Genomic DNA, 6,862 nt, shown 5'->3' with positions numbered 1-6,862 from the left:
TTCACTATTAAGTCATAATCTTTAATATGATTCCCCTTGTCATCAGACATGACTTAAGAAAAATGTAAATCTGCAGCCAGAAGAGATCTTTCGATGGACAAACTAACTTCCCAGCTCTTGGTTTTGACCTACGATCACCGACATGGGCATCAGCTGAAGCACTTCCCTGAAGGATAGACTGGAGTCAGGGGAGACAGCACCATGTAAAAACCATAGCACCACTCCCCAGCCACAGCACTCACTGCCTCAAACYCAGGTCAGATGTTACCAAGGACAGAAAAAAGATAGCTCACTTGCAAAGGTTGCTGTCTGGCTATAACGGGTAAGTACTGTACAAATCATAAGCAGGCTTTAAGTTCAAGTACCAGTTGAAAAATGCTCACTGTTCTTACAAGCTAATATAGAATCAGATGCCCTCATTGAAATTTCTGGAGGTTTTTGTTGGCACTATGCTACACACATAGCAAGGACGCATTAAGGACACTAGCAAAACAAATAAACATCTGAAAAAAGAATTCACACGGCAAYAAGGCTAGCAACATGCAGTTTCCCACCCAGATCATTTTAGAAATTACCAAATAGATCTGCTTGGAAACTGGATGGGTGTAACAAAGATGTCTGCCTAATCAGAAACCTAGTGGTATATTTTAAAACACCTTTATTATACTGTAGGAAAAAGGAGATTTTATGCTGTGGCCACAGAGGCATTTTGTACCATGGACAACAAACTCTTAAAACAGGCTGTTGGCGGATGATATGATGACCTGGCTGCCTACAGCAGACTGACACCCCCTGCAGAGACCTCCACATTCATGGGAAGCCTGGCTCATTTACTTGGTACATTTTGGCAGTATGACCATGTGGCAGCATGGAGATTATTGAGAAGACAGTGGTGGTCCCACTGGGGTGATTTAGAGGAAGGGACGAGAGCACCCTTCCAGGTGTGCTCCAGGGAGACCTCCCAAGCACCATGGCCACCCAGCTAGCAACCTCCAGCAGCTGGATGCTGGCTGTGTCTGCCATTTCCGCACTGCTGTGACCACAGGGACTCTGTAGTTTCTTTCAGTGGTTGTTCATTCAGTGTCACATCATACCAATGTGCTCATTTCCAGTGACAACCTCCTCATCAGTAGTGTATTTGAGGGAAATGGGTTTGGTCCCCRACACACCTCCACAGTTAAGTGAATTTTCATTGATACACTGATCATATGGTCTCAAAACATAGATTGCCATGGTGTCTCTGTACAGCTGCCCCTGCAGTAACCTCTCTGAAGGACAGAAAGTCACCATCAGAGTCTGCAGTTGCCCTTCAGCCCTACAGGAAAGTAGTCTTTGGGCTGCCATGTTAAACAGGAAACTGTCTCTAATATTGCATAAAAGTGGTAGGGAAATGGGTCCTGTAGAAAAATACTTGTGGAGGCAGGAGTGAGAAATTCTGKTTCTGCTCCAGGGGAAGCCAGTTCAGAGCAGCCTGGCCAGGTGGACTCCGATGCATGTTTGCATTAGCTGCAGCTTGACGAGTTTCCCTGCAGCAGCTGAGCTGCAGCAGCGGTGCAGGTTCAAACCCTTATCCCCGGCACGAGCAATGTGATCCTACCTAGCGTACCCCTGGCCCGAAAACAGCCATGGTGGGTCCCACACTGGTGATGCAGCCGTATGCCTGCGCTCCCCCCAGAGTCACCAGAGCCATAGGCAGGATGACACTCCTTGCTAAAGGTCTGTATTTGACTATGAGATCCCAACCTAAAAATGCTGGTATCCTTAACGGGAGCAAAGGGTGACGAACCCAGGTATAGAGGTCTGCCCTGGAGCTATCTGAAATACCAAGTGAGACAAACCCTGCAAAATGTTTCCTACAGAGCAGTTGTCAGGTTGCAGTGGTGTGAGTGCATGGCTATGCCCTTATTTTGGGGCCAAGTAAAAGCCAAAGGGAATTTTAGATGCTCACTGTGTCCTGGCTCAGCTCCAGGGCTAAATGACTTTCCTAAGTCCCTTATTTTTGATGATTTTGTGATACAATTTGCAAGAATGAGAGGGAAAAAAATTACCTCCCCCTTCCACGAATGAAAATGAGTAATTCCTTAGCAGAAGCATTCCTGACAAATCACCAGCATTCGTTTCTACAGCAGGATATATGGCACCCTACGACAGGTCGGTTATAAATGGCCTAAAAGAAGAATCTGTTTTATGCTGGGTTAAATCAGAAATAACTCAGTCAGAGCCAATGACATTGCTTTGCTGAGAGGAGAGTCAGATGCTGTAAACTCTGCCTGGGCCTGCAAGGGCGGGTTGAATACAAAACAGTGCATAAATGCCCCGTTCTTCATCCAGGGCCCCCTGTCGTGCTCGGCCTGCCCGGAGGGGTCMCCTTCTGCTCCAGGGGGGACGAGCATGTCCTGCACTGGCCCGTGACGGCGCTGGTTTCGTGCAGCGCTGGACGGCCGCCTGCGGGAACGGCGGGACACGGGCTGCCCCAGCGGACTCGGCACATTCATCCGAGGCGCATCTCGACGCCTCTCTGCTGCCCGCTGCCGTCTCAGGGCTGGGCATCCCATTTGGGAAACCTCGCCCCATCGTGACGCTTTCCTTTCCCGTCTGCTAAATCCGTAAGCGCTCCGGGGTGGAATGCACATGTGCATGTGTGCACACGCRTATGCACGCGTGTTTCTGTGCGTGTGGCCAAGATGAGTGTAATACAGYGTCCAAGGACTCCTCCAATGCAGAGAGGGAGTCCTGATGCTCCAGGCAGTCCTAATTTCTGCTTTTTTTTCTAAATTAACAGCAAAAGTCTTTGCATTTAAAGAGTTGAGCTGGTGAGTTTGAGCTCAGAAGTCTTCATGGGTCTGACTGCTTGCAGGGGAGGACAAGCCGAACCTGGGCTCTGCAGTGTGAAAGACTAGACTGTTAAGCCTTACAACGTGTTGTCCTACTCTATTGATTAGCCCCGTCCTTTGCAAGCCGCAGTGCTGAAAGCAGGGTCAGGGCCCGCGCAGCGTGCAGCGGCTGTGCACACGCAGTGTAATCTCCCCAGCCAGCTGCGTGCTGCAGCAAGAGCTTCCCCCTTCAGAGGCTTTGCAAGGCTAGTGCCACAGGAAAGCAGCTACATCGGCAGGCAGGGAATGAATAAGGACCCGCAGCAGCGACAGCTGCCGTTGCTGGACTAGAGATCTGAACGGAGAGGAGAAACCCAGGCTTTGGCCATGCTGCAGTGCTTTCTTTGTCAGCAGAAAAAGCCTTCCAAAAGCAGCTGCCGCCACGCACAATCCCAAACACAGGCCTTGCTGAGTCAGCTTGGTTTCCATCAGCGCTGCAACACTTCAGGGTGGGGACTGCTCCCCGCAGGACAGCCGTCCAGGCAAGCCTGGCCTTTCTGCTGCTGTCATTTACAGCTCCAGCCTGGCAGGAGCCCTGATCCCTGCCGGAAGCAAGGTGAATGATGCTCATCCAGGCCAGGAAGCAAGTATCTCCCACACCGAGAGGAGGCATTCCCAGCATGTTCCCAAGGCAAATTGTGCTCTCCAGGTTGAGATACGGTCTGGCTACGTCTTCTTCCAGTGCTCAGAGCAAAGGTTTGCCAGGCTTTGCCTTGACTATAGCCCTGGCCACTGACATAGTGGCAGGAAAAATGAGAAAAGAAAGGTTTTGGCTTTAGATAAAGCCTTAGTGCAATGGACTGAGCTGACTGAGCTGAGCTGCTTCTCATAAAGGTACAAGGGCTTTCTGGGACCATGGCAGTGAGGAGAGGTATCAGATGCAGCCTCTGGCAGTCTCCCTCCTGCCTTTTTACAGGTCAGTCTCATGCAGGAAGGGTAGCCAGAGCCACTGTCTGTCACCAGGGATGCCCAGTGTTCACGCAGGAGGGAACGGAGGTGACGAAGACCGCCTCTTCCACGTTGCTTGAGCCTTGAAGGACCAGGAGTTGTCAAAAGATGCAAATCTGCACACGCTAGAATAAGCAGCCTCTCCACTACAGCTGGCTCCAAGAGCCCTGGTGACAGGGCTCCAAGAGGACTTGCCAAAACACAGGCAACCTCAAAATTGCCTTTCTAAAATTGCCTATTTTTAAATAGCTGGTTGCTGTGCTGATTCAAGTGCCCAGCATATCATGAGATCCCAGCTCAAGTGGCCCTGGGACAGGCACCTCTCTCAGCCAGGGGTAATTTTTGAAAACCTCCCTCTGTGTGCATGGATCATGTTGGTGGCTACAAGCCAGGGCTGTGCCCCAATCTGTGGGGAGTAGCACAGGGATCCCCCAAAACGGGTCTGGCAGCTCCCAGAGGAAAAAAAAAAAAAAAAAGGGGGGGATTCTGAGGCTGCTCTCCAAATGCAGCCCTGAAAATAAGGCTTCTCTGTCAAGATTTACAGAAGCGTCCGAGCTGCTGAGCACTGGAGGTTCCTACTGGATTCTGGGATAACTGGATATTTCTATTTAAATTGATGGTAACATGCTAGGTTCAGGTAAAAAACCTTTATCCTGGGATTAGGAATTTCCAATGCCTCCTCTTGGAGAAATGACTTTGCTGCACCTCTTCCCAGTTATTCAAGACCGCACCCAGTGCTTTCAACCATTAAACTACTCGAAGCTATATGTAGATAGCTGGAAAGAAAGCAACGACTTCAAGATGGGAGTTGTATGGCGAGATTATAAAAAAGCCAAGCAAGCACCTACTAGCACAGACTTCTGTAAGGAGGGGTGAGAACTAATACATCCCTCTGTACAAGCACTACTTTTGATAGTGCCCTAATTGGGAATCTTTATTCAGTGCTGCGCCTCTTTTATCAAGTTCTTGCCCGTGTGAAGTTCTTCTAGGCACAGCAAAAGGAGAGTCATATTGCCACATTTCTGTTCCTCCAGGCATTTTCACATCACCTTCCCCCTCTGCAGGTGAAATGCAACACAGTAATAAATGGCATTTCCGTAGAATATACTCCCTCCAGGCACAAACTGCATTCATAATTCTTTTTCCCTATGGGAAAAATAAGGCAATTGAAGACAAAATGGTAATAGTACCTTACTTTTGCTACGCTTTTTTGATCCTGGAGAATTCTGGAGAACCCAAAGCTGAAGCTAGAAATCACGTTAACTGGCCCAATACTTTCAGGGATTATTATTGTTATTATAAAAACAGTTGTCATACATGGAAAAACTCTGAGAGGTTCTGATTGTCAGTGATTGTTCTGATTGTCAGATATCAAATGATTGTCTGATGTTCACATAAAAAGAGTGAGAGAGTATGAACAGCCACAGATTTCCATAGACCCAAGGATTTCCATACACCCAAACAGTCTTCATTTTCCTTAAAAGACAAGTTCTTCATGCATTTTCTAAATCATGGCAATCTACTACTTGCTAACAGCAGGCATGTAGGTAGGGGGTGTAACCATCGCATGGGTGCAGCCATGATTCAAGCAAATACAGTAAATAGGAAGAGCCCAGCTATTATATGCCCTGCTAAGGAAGAAGGACAAGCATCAGTTCATTCATAGAAAGACACACCTGATCTTGTGGCCTGAGCCTGCAAAGTCTCTGGCCTTGATCCAGCCAAATGTTCAGCCCATGCTTGTCTTTAGGTGCATGGGGAGGTGCTCCTGCGCCATGGGGCTGGGTGCAGCCCTAAGGTCTGAAGGAAAATATTTTGCTGTTTCTTTCCTCTTTGGCCACAAGGCACTTGTATTGCACCTGGCTGGTTGTGGGGAGGCCTGGGTGCCAGTCCCTTTCCCAGGAAAACCCTTATCCCAAGTACAGCCTGGAGGTCAGGGAACTGCCCAGGCTGGAGAAATGTTTGGGTTGTACAGTGCAGAGAAAGGATTTGAACTTGTGATTTGGCTTGTGACTAGTTTCAGGCATGATCTCTGGGCCTCTTATTTCTTGATTTCAGTACCCAGATAGCTGTGTACAAACCCAGAAAGAGAAATGTATGTTGAGGTTCGGATTAGGCAGGAGTTGAACGTCAGTGGCACTACATCTCTGGATTTAAGAGGCTCCATCTCCTTTATTAGTCTTGCCTTAAGAAAGGTGGCATCAAACAGCTGCTTTGCAGTCAAATAATGCAAGCTTTGTGCCTGAAATATTCCCTTCATGACAGTTTTAGCTGTAGCAATTCAGGGACTATCTCTTAGACTAAACTACCTACAGCCCTTGGCCACATGTTGACTGTATCTAGCATTTTTAGAAAAGTGGAAGATAAAACGCATACACCCTTTTAAGAAAAATATTAGGAGGATATGGATCAACTTATAGAATAAAATAAATGCAGAAACTTTGTGTGTGAACAATATACTGCACACCCTGTAGGGGCTTCTGACCACCTATTTACTCATAAAAGCCAGTGGGCCCCGCAAGGGGAAAGCCGGGCAGAGATAGTGCATACAAACTGTGCCGCCAGCAGAGCCATAGGGCCTTGGAGCCTTTTTTGCTCTCACACTGTGTTGGTGGAAAATTTTACTTCCAGCGCCTAGCTCTCAGCCAGATTTCTTTTTCACTTGGTTTTAAACAGCCTTGCTGGACCATTCCTTCAGTGGCTTTAATTATTGCAGCTTAGCTTCCCGAGTGGCCTGGCGCAGAGCTGGAAATTGAAGTGGAAAAAGCAAAACAAAAAGCAAGGCAGAAGGAGTTGGCTTATCAGATAGAAATGGTGTGTTTCACAGGCCTGGCTAGGAATGTCTTCCCCTGAGTCTGCTTTCGTTAGCTTTCTAATCTGTGCACCTCTGGCTGGCTTGGAGATACTTTATTTGCACTGTAATGAGCTGTTATAAGTGAGACTTCTGCAAATCAGATGACTCTGTAGTCATTTGATGCTTATATTTGGTGTGCTGAGTCACAAGGACGGGGTTACATCATGTCAAGTTAACCATGCAAAAT

This window comes from Rhea americana, unplaced genomic scaffold, assembly GCF_003343005.1.
Source record: "Rhea americana isolate MKP2758 unplaced genomic scaffold, rheAme1 scaffold_42, whole genome shotgun sequence".
Lineage (NCBI taxonomy): Eukaryota > Metazoa > Chordata > Aves > Rheiformes > Rheidae > Rhea > Rhea americana.
The sequence above is the reverse complement of the archived record's forward strand: the minus strand, read 5'-3'. Positions refer to the sequence as shown.